The following is a 17,819-nucleotide window of genomic DNA, read 5'->3' on the forward strand; positions in this document are numbered from 1 at the left end:
TCAGGGCAATTGCTTCACCACATGATTCCGTCAACCATGGACGGGAGGAAGGGTACGACAACTGAAGACGAGATGGGATAAATCTGTGCATGAGAGAGAGCAATTTACTTTGGAAGAATTCCCAGGAAGAGTTGATGTCAGAGGCAGTAGAGATGGGAGACCAGTCCAGATGATTGATGGCTGCTTGCAGACCGTGCCAGTCGGCCTGAGTGAAATGCCAGAGTTGTCGACGCTGAGGAGGCTCTCTGAGAATGGCCAGAGATATCCACTTTAACAAGCACATGATCAGAAGAACCGATTGGAGCAGAATAAGAGCAGCAGACATTTGCGGGGAAGTTTGTCATAACCAAGTCTGGAAGAGAAGATGCTCCGTTGACTGAGATCCGGGTCGGGAAATTGACAGATTGTGTCAGTCCCAATGAGTCGCAGAAGTCCTTTGCTGAGATGCCATGGCTAGTGAGAGAGGTACCTACAACCAGCCAGCTAGCATGACAGTTGAAGTCGCCATATATGAGGAAGAGAGAGAGTTGGGATGAGTGGATAGAAATTGGTCCATGTTGTCAGACAGCGAAATGTAAATGGAGTCATCACTGTTTGGAGGAGAGTACAAAACACATGAATAAAAGGTGGGAGCGGAAAGGAAGCCGGTCAGAGGTACTCCTGGGGGTGGGGTGGAGAGAGGGCAGTGCAAGGAGAGCGAATGGAGAGATTTTGATAAAGATAGCAACCCCACTACCAGGATAAGGCTCAGGTCTATCATACCGGAGGAGGGAGTAACCAGGAAGAGATATTAAGGAATCAGAGATATTAAGGAATCAGAGACATCTTGAAGGAGGAAAATTGCTGTTAAGCAGATTATGTCTGGTTTGTCAGAAGCAACCTGTATGGAGAAATCCGGAAGTAGTGCCAAAATGTACGTATGACCGCACCGCCAAATCTAATTCAAATTTGGTACAGATATGTATGATGATGTCAACATGAACTGATTTAATTTTGGCATCAAGGTCAAATGTCAGAGGTCATGTCAGGTAAAAATGTGTTAACTTGAGAACAGCTGAATGGATTTAAATCAAACTTGGTACAATTATTATAACTAGGGCATGCCCGTACTATATATAAGCTAGGACGTGCCCGTACGTGGGTGCCCGTTCCTTGCCAAAAAAAAAAAAAAAAAAAAATTTGTGTAGGGGTGTGTGTGTGTAAACATCCTAGGGCGTGCCCATACGTGGGTGCAAAAAAACATGCGTGCAAACAACAACAACAAAAAAAAACTTTGAAACCACGTGGCAGTAACGACCACAGAACCCCCCCCCCCCCCTCTATTTACATGAATGGTTTGGTCCATTCGCAACGACCACAGAACCCCCCCCCCCTCTATTTACATGCAATGGTTTGGTCCAAAGCGAACGGCTTGCAGTGTTTGGTAAAGAAATCGCCATAGCTCGGTAACTACTTGTCCGATTAATTTCAAACCTTGAAAAGGCACATCCTCGGGTCCCCAGCAATATACCTGGCAAGTTTCAAGTATATCGGACCGGTAGTTGTCGAGAAACAGCGGTCACAGACAAACATACACACACACATACACACATACAAACACACAGAGATTAGTGGAATTATAGATAGATGATGTAATAATGTAGGTGGAGGCATATCGGTCAACTTTCATGACGTTGAAGAGTGTCGTTCTAGTTTTTCATGCTGTGAACAAACTTGAGTTGCAACATACCAAATATAATTTGTGCCAAGTTTGATCACAATCCCATCAGCGGTTTCGGAGAAGAAGTTGCAAACCTTTACGGACTGACGACGCGCCATTTCATAAGCTCCCCGGAACTACGGTCCAGGTGAGCTAATAAAAGAGTCAAGCAAAGGCCAACATGGATCCAGTTGTTGAAAGATGCAAGACAGGTCCTTTTTTTTTTTTTTTTTTTTTTTTTTTTTTTTTTTTTTTTTTTTTTTTTTTTTTTTTTTTTTTTTTTTTTTTTTTTTTTTTTTTTTTTTTTTTTTTTTTTTTTTTTTTTTTTTTTTTTGTATACAATATCGAGGCTCGTGAAAGAGCGAACATTAATCACACAGAAAGACAAACCGACACATAAAACATATAACATAGGGAGCGGTAGACAAGATGGGGAGAGAGGGGGAAGGACACAAACACAACATTTGAGAGCAGGGACCGAGAGACATGGAGACATCGAGAGATCTGAGAGAGGGCGAGGGCTTTGGGGGGGGGGGGGGGCGTGGGAAGGGGGCAGTGGGAGAGGTATAAAACATATGGACACTGCCAGGACTTCCAGGAAAGAAGTTGGAATTTCAAACAAGGTGAATCTGGGGTGAATTAGCGGGGGTAGAAAAGATCAAGGTTTTGGATGGGGGAAGATAAGAGATGGTGGTGAACAGCTGTTTTAAAGACCTGGAGGGAGGAGTGGGATTGAAGGGAGTGAGGGAGTTTGTTCCAGAGGCGGGAGAAAAGAGGAATGAAAGAGTGAAGGTGAGCGGAGAGCCGAGATTTCGGCAGTTTAACCATCAGAGGGTTGCTGGCAGATCTTGTGCGACCTGTAGGAATATTTGGGGGACAGAGCACAGAGAGAGCTGGGGGTGCAAGGCCGGAGAGGAGTCGGTAGAAGACAGAAAGACCACCTACCTGCCTGCGGTGAGTGAGTGAAAGGCCCTCAGAGATAGCTTCATCGCGGGAGATTCCAATAATTCTGAAAGCTTTGGTTTCAACAGCGTGAAGCCGAGCTAGGTGTGAGGCAGGAGCACCGGCCCATAGGGGAGAACAGTATTCCATTGAGCTGCGGATGAAAGCCTTGTATGTGGTGAGGAGCTCAGGTGTGCCGAGGAAGGACTTCGCACGACGGAGGATGCCCAGTCGGCGACTGGCTTTGGAGGCCAGCTTGGAAATGTGGTTTTCCCAAGAAAGATCATGGCAGATAGTGAGACCCAAAATCTTGAGCGACAGAACTTCTTGGAGAGGATTGTTGAGAAAGTAGATGGGAGGGTTGTCCAGTCGATCTTTTCGGAGAGACATAGTAAGAGTGTGAGATTTGTCAGGATTGAAAGACATGTTCCACTTGTTTGACCAGTCTGTGATTTTGTCCAGGTCTTCAGAGAGTGATGAGGCAGCAGACTGCCGATCTGAGGGAAGAGGAATGGAGCGGCAGAGAGTGGAGTCATCAGCAAAGAGATAGAGAGGATTTTCGAGAGAGTCAGAGAGATCATTGATGAAGACCAGAAAAAGCACGGGGCCCAGAACACTGCCTTGGGGAACTCCAGCCTGAACAGGAAGAGGAGATGAGAGAAACCCATTCAGGGCCACACGTTGACGACGACTAGAGAGGAAGTCCGCCAGCCATGCGTGGAGATTTCCATGGATACCAAAGGAGGAGAGTTTGGTGAGCAGAGCGGGGTGCCAGACCGTGTCGAAGGCACGTGATATGTCGAGGGAGACAGCTCTAATTTCCTGTTTGGCATTGAGGACCTCCATCCATTGTTGAGACAGCAGAAGCAGCATGTCCAGAGTAGAGTGACCTGGTCTGAAACCAAATTGATGATCAGAGATCAAGCCATTGGAGAAGAGGAAAGATTTCATATCAGAAGCAATGATGGATTCCATGACTTTGCTGATAATTGGGAGAAGGCTGATTGGTCTGTAGTTGCTAGGATCTGTTTTTGCACCTTTTTTGTGCAAAGCGGTGATGTTGGCTGATTTCCAAGCAGATGGCAGTTGACCTTGAGCAAAAGAGAGGGTGAAGAGAACAGAGAGAGGGTGAGATAGAGCAGCAGAGCAGGATTTTAGGACCCGTGGGCTGATGCCGTCGGGTCCAGTTGCAGAATCAGAGTCGAGGGTTGACAGAAACTTTTCCACCTTGTCAGGGGGAAAGGACACGGAGTCCAGGAGCAGCAGGGTACGACTGGGTATGGTGGGTACAGAGAGGGATGGGTTTGGGACACAAGATTTAGAGGCAAACACAGAGTTGAGGCATTCAGCTTTTTCACGTGCGGAGTCAGCTGTGTAGCCGTTTGAGGTAAGGGAGGGGATGGAGGGGGAACAAACACCAGAAACGGATTTGACCAGACGCCACCAGGATTTGGAAGAGGGAGACAGATAAGAGAGTTCGGTCTTGAGAACGGAGAGATATTGTTTCCTGGCTCTCCTGAGGGTGGACACACACTTGTTTCGGGCTTTGTGAAAGGAAATGAGATTTCCTTCCGTTGGATTTGCTTTCCAGGAGACGAAGGCAAGTTGTTTCTGGGCAACAGCCTCACCACAAGATTCCGTGTACCATGGACGGGAGGAAGGGTATGACAACTGAAGACGAGATGGGATAAATCTGTGCATGAGAGAGAGCAATTTACTTTGGAAGAATTCCCAGGATGAGTTGATGTCAGAGGTGGTAGAGATGGGAGACCAGTCCAGATGATTGATGGCTGCTTGAAGACCGTGCCAGTTGGCCTGAGTGAAATGCCAGACTCGTCGACGCTGAGCAGGCTCCCTGAGGATGGTCAGAGAGATGTCCACTTTAACAAGGACATGATCAGATGATCCGATCGGAGCAGAAGAAGAGCAGCAGACATTTTCAGGGAAGTTAGTCATAACCAAGTCCAGAAGAGAAGATGTTCCGTTGACTGAGATCCGGGTCGGGAAATTGACAGATTGTGTCAGTCCCAGTGAGTCGCAGAAGTCCTTTGCTGAGGAGCCATGGCTGGTGAGAGAGGTACCCACACCCAGCCAACTGGCATGATGACAGTTGAAATCACCACATATGAGGAAGAGAGAGTTGGGATGAGTAGATAGAAGTTGGTCCATATCATCAGACAGCGAGATGTAGATGGAGTCATCACTGTTTGGTGGACGGTACAACACACATATGAACAAGAGGTGGGAGCGAAGGGGAAGCCGTAGCCAGAGGTATTCCTGGGGGTGAGGTGGAGAGAGTGCAGTGCAGGGCGAGTGAGGAAGAGAGTTTTTGATAAAGATAGCAACCCCGCCTCCAGGACGAGGCTCAGGTCTATCATACCGGAGGAGGGAGTAGCCCGGGAGAGATACTATGGAATCAGAGACATCATAAAGGAGGAAAGTTTCTGTTAAGCAGATCACGTCTGGTTTGACAGAAGCAACCTGTATGGAGAGATCAGTTAAGTTTGAACGAAGGCCCCGGATGTTTGAGGTCCATACCGTTAATGAAGAGGAAGGGGGAGCATCAGATACAGAACAGGGGGGAGGAGGGGTAGGGTAAGATGTGGAAGAGGTGGAAGAGGTAGGGAGAGCTGTTGAAGGTGTGTCAGAGATTTCAGAATAGCTCGGAGAAAGGGAAGGATGGGGCGGACAAAAGGTTTGATGGTGATTGGGTGAGCCACAATGAGGTGTTATTTGAGGAGGGGGAAGAGCGAGGCAGAAGGTTGGGGGAGATGGAGGTGAGAGTTTGAAGGGGGAAGAAGCGGGGAGGACGCTTTGAGGAGGGGGAGTGAGCGGGGGGAAATTGATAAGCAATGAGGGTGGGGAGATTTGAAGGGGAGGGGTGAGGGGGGAGTTTGGGAGGGAAGGGACAAGGGGAGGGATTTGAAAGGGATGGGATATGGGGGAGATTTGGAGGGGAGGGGTGAGGCAGGAGTCTAGGAGGGGAGGGGCGAGGGGGCGTCTTGGCGGGGAGGGGTGAGGGGGTAGTTTAGGAGGGAGGGGGCAAGGGGGGAGATTTGAAAGGGATGGGTGATGGGGAAGATTTGGAGGGGAGGGGTGATGGGGAAGATTTGGAGGGGAGGGGTTATGGGGAAGATTTGGAGGGGAGGGGTGAGATTGGATTTTTGAAAGTGTACGATTTATGGGAAACGAACATTTATTGCAAAATGAGTTTCTTGTGACCTTCGAGTTAAAAATACGTTTAAGGACGCTGGATGGAGGATGGAGTGCAGGAGAGTTTAGGGAATGTAGAAAAAAGGCACTATAGGAGATGGATATTTTTTTTGGGATGAATTGATTTGGTGAGCAAGTCGAAAGCAGCCTTTTAAAGAAGAAGAAGAAAAAGGTGTTATAAAATATGACGGAATACATAACTTGAGGGGAAAGTGTAAACATTGAAGGTTAATGAGTGAAAACTATCTGGGGAAATGGGGGAGAAACACGTGGTCGAAGAACGAACGAACGAATAAGAATGAATAAACGAATGAGAACAGAGAAGGAAATGTTTTTTTGTTTTTTGTTTTTTTTTTGAGTTGAGATTTACACAAGGAAGTAGGCTATGGGTGAAAAGACTGGGAATACAGAGAACGAAAGTTATTGGATCACAAACGACGGACCACTGAGAGAAAAACAAAGCCTCAAGGTTGTACAGTGCACACTGTACAAGGCCTTGCTCGCGACACGGCAAACAGACGATCAATTTATGAAAGATAAACACCGAGAAACAACCAAAGTTGCACACAATAACTTCACACACCGAAAGATAAATACAGTTTCGACAAAATACAATTGTGAACAGACTTAACTTCGAAAAACGTGGAGACCGTGTGGAGCTTCGAAAATCCCTGCCGCCGTCTCCAAGATCTCGCGAGATCTCTAATGATGATTGACAAAAGCAATGACATGAACAAAGAAAAACTGCTGGATACTCTTAGAGTTATTGAAGTGGAAAAAGGCACCAGCACTAGGATCCATGACATGCCAACACTCACTCTTGGAACAGTAGAGGAAATTATTTAAGTGATCTAATCATCATTGAAGTATGTACTTTTTGAACTCCCTTAAGTTTTGGTGTCCTTTCTTTTAGGTGTACAACAATTGCTTTCGGCATCATCCAATTGAATGATGATGTTTTTTTCTCATTCACAAACATGACTGCTTAGATGATGTATTTGACCACTAGGAATAATTATAGATTTTGCTGTCATATTTAACAACATACAGCATTCATAAGTCTTTTGATAAGGTGAACTTCTCCATAAAGTGGTGCAAAATCCTATTTTGTGAATTTCTGTGCGGATTTCATTCAATTCTGAGATTGCCAGACCAGCATTATCTGACATCAATAATAATAAATATGGTTCAACACTGAAATGCAGCTTTGAAAGCTTTGGTATACAGGTTATCCTAAAAAGGGCTTGACATGTATGACCATCCAATGTTGTCCCATGTCCGACTTGGTTGCATGTGTGTGCATGACTTGTGTTGCAGCTCTTCCACAAGGCTCAGACACTGTAAAAATGAAGCTAAAAATACTCAGTCAAAGGAATTTAGACAAATTTTTAATGTGCCGGTGAAAGTTATTTCAGCAATGTAATGTTCACTTTCGCAAGTACATATCAAATGCCAAGTCCATAGATTATACATGTAATTTAACATACATATGCTTGGCCTAAGTCCATCTAACCTATCGTATTGACCAAAAGGTCTCCACATGTAGCAAGTCTTCACGAGTAATGCTAAGCACTGTAACAAAGTTTAAATTTACATCTAACAGCCCCCTCCCTACCCCTTTCCTCCCTCTGGTGTACAATGTCATGATTTAGTGTTGAAATGTCTCATTTGAATTACAACTTTAAAGGCCATAGTTATATGTGAAATTGAAGGTCTTTATTTTTCATGGATTAATTGTTGAACAATGTGTGTCAATATAATCTATATTTATTTAACGTGTTGATGTAATTTTTTAGTTTTAACAACTGTTATTTCTAAAGAGAGAGAGAGCGAGAGCGAGAGAGAGAGAGAGAGAGAGAGAGAGAGAGAGAGAGAGAGAGAGAGAGAGAGAGAGAGAGAGAGAGAGCACAAGAGTGCGAGCAAAAGAACAAGCCAAATTTCCATCGGGCATAACCAAGGAAAACAACCCAAAATGGGCAGCGTTCAATGCTTGCATGGTCTTTCACAAGTTTATGCAGTTTCAAAAGCAATCTTGTACTGCATTTTCACATTGTGGCTTCATCAGAAAGAGAAAACATGGTCAACACAAACAACGGCACTCGGTAGACTGCATACCTGACCAGGCTGAACAGTTTACTTTTTGTATCCCACCGATACGGCGGATCTGGACCCAGACCGGAACCAAAATCGAATTGGCTTATTCTTGTTACTTACCCAACTCATCCACCTAGTTTTGTCACAAGTCGTCCACAAGGTTTTGAAATATCGTGCTATATATCGTTTTTGACCCTATCACCAAGTGGTGAAGAATCACTTACAATTAAAAAAACCTCTCGTATCTGGATTCCGAGCTTCACCAAAATCGAAATGATTCTTCCTCGTCATGCACTCAAGCCGTCCACCAAGTTTCGTCCGAATCAGTCCATAACATTTTGAAATATCGTGCTATATATTGGTTTTAGCCCAATCACTCAATGGTGAATAATCACCATTATTCACAAAATTCTAAGATCCACATCTGGATCTTCACCAAAACCTAATCATTTTGGCCTCGTCATATACACAACCCGTCACCAAATTCCGTTTGAATCCGTCCACAACCTTTTGAGATACACTGTTCATAAACAAACAAACAAACAGCCAAACAGACAGACAGGGATGAAAACATAACCTCCATCCACCTTCGGTTGCGGACATAAGTAAACTTTGTGTAAGAAACGCCATTGAAGCTGAATGACTCGTGTAAGAAACGCCAGTTAGAAATCCAGCAAAGACAGAAGAGGACTAGGAAAAAGAAAGAAAAACAGACGGCAAAGAAATGCACTTCACAGCCCATGCACAAGAGCGAAATGAATGAAAGTACAAAGGTCGCATAGATTTTTCACAAGTGTACATCATCATTCCTAGACAGCAGTGTTTCTGCCTTAATGACATCATCAGGACATAATGGTCATTTCAAATGAAACATGCGAAAAGGAGACTTCAAAGCTGATGGCCAGAATAAACGTCAGGCTGCACGAACAAAAGTACATCAACGTACTATGGAGAGAAAGAAGTAGAATGGAGGAAAAAGTTTTTTTTTAAAGTTACGCAGCTAGTAAGAGGAAAAAACAAAACGCAAGGCCAAATATAAATGTTTTTACAGCCGCTGCATCTCTTGGGTAAAATGAATGCACAAACCACTCACGAGGAAGAATGAAGTTGGATTGGAGAAGCACCAATAAACAAAATTGCATCATCACTCCAGAGAGACATCTCCACAGGGCATTTCCGTGGATCAGCGCCCAAAAGGTACAATTAACAATAAATAAATTGTTTCAGCCTCAACTGGACTCCCAAAGAATCCTTTCAAAGACGAAAACAATGCACCATCACTCTGCAGCAAACATCTCCATCTCTATATATAAAGGAGGAGTGTCTGTCTGTCTGGATGTCCGCTTATAACTCAAGAACTACACATCGGAGAAAAGTTTTAGACACAGATTCGGAATCAGCATAAAATTCCGGTGGTTATAGGGTACTTTTTATTTTAATATCAATGGTTTAAAAAACCGCACCAGCTGCAATTCCATGGTGTAGTTTGTGGCGGCGCTATTGCCCCTTTCCGATCCCATGACGCATTGCGGTTCCGATTCGCGATAAGGTCTATGCGCTATCACCGACACTTTTCCACCTTTTCCATACCTTTTAATCAGATTTACCTTATCGTCCATCGTAACCACATTACGCTTGGAAACACTGGCATTATCCTTCTTCGGACCCATGGCTAACACAGACACAGTAAAGGAATACTGTACGTCGCCTCTGTTTTGAATGAGAATCAGCGGTTGCGCGTACGTACAGTATACTGTACGTACATATTTATATATTTTTAATGTGCTTTTTATTGTATTTTAAATTGTTTTTTAGCTTCTTTTATTGTTAATTTATGTACTATTTTATTTATTTTAAATATATTTTTAAGGAAAACAAATGTTTTCACGTCCGTAGGAGTGACGTAAAGTCGCACATAATGACGTTCGCTGCCCGGTCATGAAAGAAATTAAGATTCTCTTGACAAAGTGACATGCAGATCAGGCAGTAAACCTCCCAACTGAGTTTCTCAACAGTCGTCAGCCTCAATTCTAAAATCCTTAATTTTCATCCTATTGACTTGAACTTTGAATAGGATTTACATATCGGCTTACTGAATTAAACCACCAACTATTTTTGAGATCGGCGTAGGCCAAAAGGTCAACGTAGGCCAAAGGTCAACCACTCTTTTTTTTAGTTTCTAAAATCCTCAATTTTCATCCGATTCACTTGAAATTTGAATGGGATTTACATATCAGCAAACTGAATTCAACCAACAACTATTTTTGAGATCACCATAGGCCAAAAGAGCAACATAGGCCAAAAGTCAACAACAATTTCAAATTTCTAAAATCCTCAACTTTCATCTGATTGACTTGAAATGTGAAGAGGATTTGCATATCAGGTCACTGAAATTGAACCACCAATTCTTTTTGAGGTCAGCATAGGCCAAAAAGTAAACATAGGCCAAAGGTCAACAACTTAAGGTGAAGTTTTTAAAATCCTACATTTTCATCCAATTGACTTGAAATTTGGATAGGATTTGCATATCGGGTCACCTAATTCAACCACCAATTATTTTTGAGGTCTAAAGGTGAAAATATCAATATGGGCCAAATTTCTAAAATCGTCAATTTTCATCTAATTGACTTGAAATTTGAAGAGGATTTGCATATCAGATCAATGAATTAAACCACCAATTATTTTTGAGGTTAACATAGGCCAAAAGGTCAACAACCTATTTCAGGAATATTTCAAGACATATTTCTGGTGCAGGGGCAATCAATGAAGGTTGTAGGCTACACATGGGAGAATAAAACGTGGAATCGCAGGAAGAAGGACATTCCAGTAGACAATTATCCTGGAGTTTATGCCAGCAGCGCAATTGGCAGAGTCTACACAGTTCATCCAAAGAACAGAGACTGTTTCTTTCTGCGCCTTCTCCTACACACTGTCAGAGGTCCAACATCCTTTAAAGATTTGCGACGGGTTAATGGTCAAGATTGTGCCACCTTCCGCGATGCCTGCCGACTCCATGGTCTATTGGAAGAAGATGAACATTGGAAAAAAGCCATGGATGAGGCAGCAGTCTCACAGGCACCAAAACAACTATGGCAGCTGTTTTCCATCATATTGGCAGCATGTGACATTCAGGATCCAGAGAAGCTCTGGTAGGACCACAAAGGAAATATGTCCGAAGACTTTCTTCACTTGGCCAGACGTCAGAACCCTGGTGTGGATATTGATTTCAACTGTGCAATCTACAATCAAGCCCTGATTGAGCTAGAGAAGCACCTGATTGCCTATGGAACCACTATGGCAAATTGTGGAATGCCCCAACCAGAAAACAGTATTGAGGGAATGGCTCAGGGGCTTCTGAGGGAAACAAACTACAACATGGAAGAGCTGACCACATTTGTAGAGCAGAATGTCCCAAGAATGGTTGAGGACCAACAGCAAGCCTTTACTTCTATCCTGAAGAGTGTTGATGATGATGATGCTGGCAAGATATTCTTCCTCGATGCTCCTGGCGGGACAGGAAAAACATTCCTCATTAATATCATCCTGGCCAAGGTTCGTCAAAATTCGGAAATTGCTCTGGCTGTGGCCTCAAGTGGAATTGCAGCTACACTTCTTGAAGGAGGAAGGACAGCACACTCAACTTTCAAACTGCCTTTGGATTTGACCAAGCAAGACACCCCAACCTGCAACATGAGCAAGAATTCAGCAAACGCCAAGATCCTTCAACAGTGCAAAATCATCATCTGGGATGAGGCTACTATGAACCACAAGCAGGCATTCGAAGCAGTGAACAGAACACTCCAAGATATTCGCAACAACAAGAAAATCATGGGTGGTGTGACAACTGTTCTGGCTGGAGACTTTCGTCAGACTCTCCCAGTCATCCAACGGGGCACAAGAGCAGATCAAGTCAAGGCCTGTATCAAGTCTTCTTATCTCCTCTGGCCACATGTGCAAAGACTTACCCTGAATACCAACATGAGAGTCCACCTTCGTGGTGACAACACTGCAGGGGTGTTCTCAAGCCAGCTTTTGAAAGTTGGCAATGGCCTGTACCCTCAAGATGCATCAGAACAAATAATTCTACCATTTGGACAGTTTGTTGAAACAAAAGATGACTTGATCAAAAAGGTCTTTCCCAATATGGAGACCCAATTCCAGGACTCATCATGGCTTGCCGAAAGAGCCATTTTGGCCCCCAAGAACAATGCTGTTCAAGAGATCAACAATTTGCTCCTCCACCAACTTCCCGGTCATGAAATAAATTATGATTCTCTTGACAAAGTGACAGATGAAGATCAGGCAGTAAACTTCCCAACTGAGTTTCTCAACAGTCTTCAGCCTCAAGGACTCCCAACACACAGGTTGATTCTCAAGGTGGGAGCACCAATCATGCTTCTAAGGAATCTTGATCCACCAAAGCTGTGTAATGGAACACGAATGACAATCCAGCAAATGATGCCGCATGTCCTAGAGGCAACTTATTGTCCTAGAGGCAATCCTCTCAGGACAATACAGAGGAGAGAAAGTATTCATTCCAAGGATACCACTTATTCCACCTGACCTTCCATTCTCCTTCAAGAGGATTCTATTCCCCATCAGGCTATGTTTTGCTATGTCCATCAACAAGGCGCAGGGGCAATCAATGAAGGTTGTAGGCCTGAACTTCACAGAACAAGTGTTTGCCCATGGCCAGCTGTACGTGGGCTGCTCGAGGGTTTGAAAAGCAAGCAATCTTTATATCTTGGCACCAAGTAAGAAAACCAGAAATGTTGTATACCCAGAGGTTTTGAGAAATTGAAAATTGACAAAACGTCATGTAGGAAATGTACTGTGATATTGCTCTAAAATATACATGTTCTTTTCATCAAAATTTGTCTTATTCTTATTCAACCCGGGCGAAGCCGGGTACCTCAGCTAGTATCATATAGATACTGATATGAGTAGGTAAACAAAACGGTGTTTTTAAACTTGATAAATCTAAATTTGAATGGAGCAATGTTGCACGCACGTGGAAACACACGAACACGCGCACACACTCGAAAACACACACACACACACACACACACACACACACACACACACACACACACACACACACACACACACACACACACACACACACACACACACACACACACACACACACACACACTCTAAAACACACACACACACACACACATTCGAAAACACACACACACACACACTCGAAAACACACACACACACACACACACACACACACACACACACACACACACACACACACACACACACACACACACACTCGAAAACACACACACACACACACACACACACACACACACACACACACACACACACCACCACCACCACCACCACCACCACATGTGGGGGGAGAGGGAACCAGAAGGATAGAGATGGGCGAGGGGATGCACGTGCGGGTGGGCACTTGACGAGGGACAGGTGGGCTGAAGTGGGTTTTGGAGAGCATCTGAAGGAAGGTGGGAGAGGGTGTCTGGGACAGCATCCGAAGGGGGGTGACACCACACGTAGGAGGCCATTTTATGGATAGTTAGCGTTACATGTGGGTTGCCAACCAACTGGGGGAGAGGAGGTCACAAGCATGGAGCAGACTCGATGAAGGGGGTAAGCATGCATGAGAGGGGACCCAACGTGGTGGTGAGGGACTGCATATGACGGTGTGTGGGGGAGTGCACGTGAGAGAACATCTGCCTTGGGTGAGAGGGCATCCAATGGGTGAGCGCGAACAAGCGGGAGGATATCTGACGGAAGGGCGAGGACGCACAGGCGAGGGCGCACGGGCGAGAGCAAGCATGAGGCTATCTGATGGGTGGGCGAGAGCACACACGGGCGAGAGCAAGCGTGATGATATCTGACGGGTGGGCGAGAGCACACACGGGAGGGCATCCAACAGGTCAGCTAGTACGTGTGGGAGGGAGGGCATCTGACAGGTGGGCAAGCACGCGTAGGAGGGAGGGAATGTAATGGATGGGGGAGCACGTGAGGGAGGGCATCCGAAGAATGGGTGAGCGTGCATGGGAGGACTTCTGAGAGGGACCCCAGCATGTGTGGGAGAGCATCAGGCAGGGGAGAGCAGCATGTGTGGGAGAGCATCAGGTAGGGCAGAGCAGCATGAGTGGGAGAGCAACGGAGAGTGGGGCAGGCACGTGTGGGGGAGCATCATGAGCACCAGTAGGGGGGGGGCAGCAAGCATGGGAGAGCATCAGATAAGGGGGCCAGCACACACGGAAGGGCATGCTGACAGATGGGTGAGCATGCACAGGAGAGGACAGGTGGGGTCACATGTGTGTAGGGGACTCAACGCAGGGGGAGAGCGATAACAAAAGGGACCTCGATGAAGGGGGCAAGCGTGCGTGGCAGTGTAGAGCCATAGAGTCATAGATGGCCATAGAGAGCACCCGATATGGGTGAGCGTGTGTGGGACGGCGGCTGACAGGGTTTGGGGAGGCTGCATTGTGAGAGCATCTTTTGTGTGCGTACATAGGAGGGCATCTGACAGGTGGTTGAGTGTTTGTGAGGGAAGCTGGAAAAGATGCGAGCATGTGTGGTGGGCAGGGGCGAGGGGTCGGGGTGGAGAGCATTTGATGGGGAGGCACCCGTCAGGGAGGGCAGCACGTGAGGGAGAGCATCCGACAGGGGGGCAGCACGTGAGAACATCTGATGGGGGGCGGGGAGGGCAGCACGCGTGTTAGAGCATCTGATAGGGGAGGCAGCATGTGCAGGAGAGCATCCGACAGGGGGGGGGGGTCAGCACGTGCGGGAGTGCTTCCGACAGGGGGGGGGGGCAGCACATGTGGGAGTGCTTCCGACAGGGGGGGCAGCACGCGCGGGAATGCTTCCGACAGAGGTGGCAGCACGCGCGGGAGTGCTTCCGACAGGCGGGGCAGCACGCGTGGGAGTGCTTCCGGCAAGGGGGGGGCAGCACGCGTGGGAGAGCTTCCGACAGGGGGGGCCGCACGCGCGGGAGCGCTTCCGACAGGGGAGGCAGCACGCGCGGGACAGCTTCCGACAGGGGGGGGCAGCACGCGTGGGAGAGCTTCCGACAGGGGGGGGGGGGTCAGCACGTGTGGGATAGCTTCCGACAGGGGGGGCAGCACGCACGGGAGAGCTTCCCACAGGGGAGGCAGCACGCGCGGGAGAGCTTCCGACAGGGGAGGCAGCACGCGCGGGAGAGCTTCCGACAGGGGAGGCAGCACGCGCGGGAGAGCTTCCGACAGGGGAGGCAGCACGCGCGGGAGAGCTTCCGACAGGGGAGGCAGCACGCGCGGGAGAGCTTCCGACAGGGGAGGCAGCACGCGCGGGAGAGCTTCCGACAGGGGAGGCAGCACGCGCGGGAGAGCTTCCGACAGGGGAGGCAGCACGCGCGGGAGAGCTTCCGACAGGGGAGGCAGCACGCGCGGGAGAGCTTCCGACAGGGGAGGCAGCACGCGCGGGAGAGCTTCCGACAGGGGAGGCAGCACGCGCGGGAGAGCTTCCGACAGGGGAGGCAGCACGCGCGGGAGAGCTTCCGACAGGGGAGGCAGCACGCGCGGGAGAGCTTCCGACAGGGGAGGCAGCACGCGCGGGAGAGCTTCCGACAGGGGAGGCAGCACGCGCGGGAGAGCTTCCGACAGGGGAGGCAGCACGCGCGGGAGAGCTTCCGACAGGGGAGGCAGCACGCGCGGGAGAGCTTCCGACAGGGAAGGCAGCACGCGCGGGAGAGCTTCCGACAGGGGAGGCAGCACGCGCGGGAGAGCTTCCGACAGGGGAGGCAGCACGCGCGGGAGAGCTTCCGACAGGGGAGGCAGCACGCGCGGGAGAGCTTCCGACAGGGGAGGCAGCACGCGCGGGAGAGCTTCCGACAGGGGAGGCAGCACGCGCGGGAGAGCTTCCGACAGGGGAGGCAGCACGCGCGGGAGAGCTTCCGACAGGGGAGGCAGCACGCGCGGGAGAGCTTCCGACAGGGGAGGCAGCACGCGCGGGAGAGCTTCCGACAGGGGAGGCAGCACGCGCGGGAGAGCTTCCGACAGGGGAGGCAGCACGCGCGGGAGAGCTTCCGACAGGGGAGGCAGCACGCGCGGGAGAGCTTCCGACAGGGGAGGCAGCACGCGCGGGAGAGCTTCCGACAGGGGAGGCAGCACGCGCGGGAGAGCTTCCGACAGGGGAGGCAGCACGCGCGGGAGAGCTTCCGACAGGGGAGGCAGCACGCGCGGGAGAGCTTCCGACAGGGGAGGCAGCACGCGCGGGAGAGCTTCCGACAGGGGAGGCAGCACGCGCGGGAGAGCTTCCGACAGGGGAGGCAGCACGCGCGGGAGAGCTTCCGACAGGGGAGGCAGCACGCGCGGGAGAGCTTCCGACAGGGGAGGCAGCACGCGCGGGAGAGCTTCCGACAGGGGCGGCAGCACACGTGGGAGAGCTTCCGACAGGGGGGGGGGGGGTCAGCACGCGTGGGAGAGCTTCCGACAGGGGGGGGGGGTCAGCACGAGTGGGAGAGCTTCCGACAGGGGGGGGGGGTCAGCACGCGTGGGAGAGCTTCCGACAGGGTGTGGGGGGCAGCACGCGGGAGAGCTTCCGACCGGGGAGGGGCAGCACGAGCGGGAGAGCTTCCGACAGGGGGGAAGCACGTGAGAGCAATTGACGGTGGGGGGGGGGGGGCAGCAAACGTGTGAGAGCATCTGATAGGGGACACAGCATAGCATGCGCGGGAGAGCATCCGATGGGGTGGGGGCAGCACCCGACAGGGGGAGAGTAGCACGTGTGAGAGCATTTGATAGCATCCGACAGGTCACGGGGGGGGGCAGCAATCGCAAGAGGGCATCGGATGAGGAGGGAGGGCATCAAGTGTCGGAGGGCATAACGCAAATGGAAGCATCAAAGTTGGGAGGCCATCCGACGGGGAGGGGGGAGCGGAGGGTCATGGGCAGGAGGGCATCAGACCGTGGGGCGACGAGGGGGGTCAACACGCGCAGGAGGCCATCCGACCGGGAGTAAGACAGCACGTGCCGACCTCATTCCGAGTCTTCTAAACAACAAGAACATAAAGCACGACACCTGGTACACAAGATTCAAAGTACATCGAGTTTTGAAGACCTACAAAGGTAGAAGGTAACGAGGATCGACCCAGAAGGTGCAAAAGTAGACTCGGATAGCGGATCAAGCCAGGAGGAGGCGCTTCGGCTGGGACTGTTATAAGCGGGATGGATGCACGATCGCCAGAGCCGACTGGGCCCGACGGCGAACACTCAGTGGAACACTCACTCACACGCTCGGCCGCGGTTTGTGCGAAGGGTGTTGCGGGAGGGGCTCAGGGTCTGGTCGTGCGATACTACAAATAGCGGTTTCTCGTGCTGGGGAAAGTAGGGACGAGACAAGCCGAGGACACGGCAGATAGACGAACCCGCGTTTCCCAAAAGCTGTTGGCGGACAAAGACGGCCAGGGGGCGCCGTGACCAACAGGAAACCCTAAACCCTCTGGGAAGCTGCAGCCGATCTCTGCAATGCCGCTTCGCGGTCACGTCACAAGAGGTTTACGCTGGAAGGAACGTGGCGCTCTGATGGCGGGATGTGTAATCGCTTGTTGTTCGGGTTTTTTTGTTTTTACCCCTAAACATTCAATGTCATCGCAGTTTTAACGATTCGAGCACAGTCCGGGTGGTAAACATCGCTGTATAATACGTAATTATCGGGTATTAAAAGGGCTCGTGTTTATTTTTGGACAAACATCACTGAACGTGCCTCCCGATCCGCCGCTCGCCTGCCATAAGCCGCGTCCATTGGCTAACGCTGGAGCCATCTCCAGGGAGGGTGCGCTGATCTTTTTGAACGGAGATGTCGGGTGCTTCGTTGCTGGAAAAGGTGTCACGTCGTTTC

The 17,819-nt window shown here is 49.1% G+C and overlaps 1 protein-coding gene across 1 annotated transcript in view; it reads right to left on the reverse strand.

Annotated features, from left to right (window-relative positions):
• The window catches only part of LOC137420931 (polyadenylate-binding protein-interacting protein 2B), a 44,942-nt gene extending 27,410 nt beyond the window's left edge, over positions 1-17,532 (reverse strand). The window contains exon 1 of the mRNA XM_078772176.1: positions 17,010-17,532. The gene's annotated coding sequence lies outside the window, so the exon portion shown is untranslated. The remainder of the gene's footprint in view (positions 1-17,009) is intronic.
• Between the last annotated feature and the right edge of the window lie 287 nt (positions 17,533-17,819).

The sequence above is a fragment of the Myxine glutinosa genome, chromosome 2, assembly GCF_964187855.1.
Source record: "Myxine glutinosa chromosome 2, kmMyxGlut1.1, whole genome shotgun sequence".
Classification (NCBI taxonomy): Eukaryota; Metazoa; Chordata; class Myxini; order Myxiniformes; family Myxinidae; genus Myxine; species Myxine glutinosa.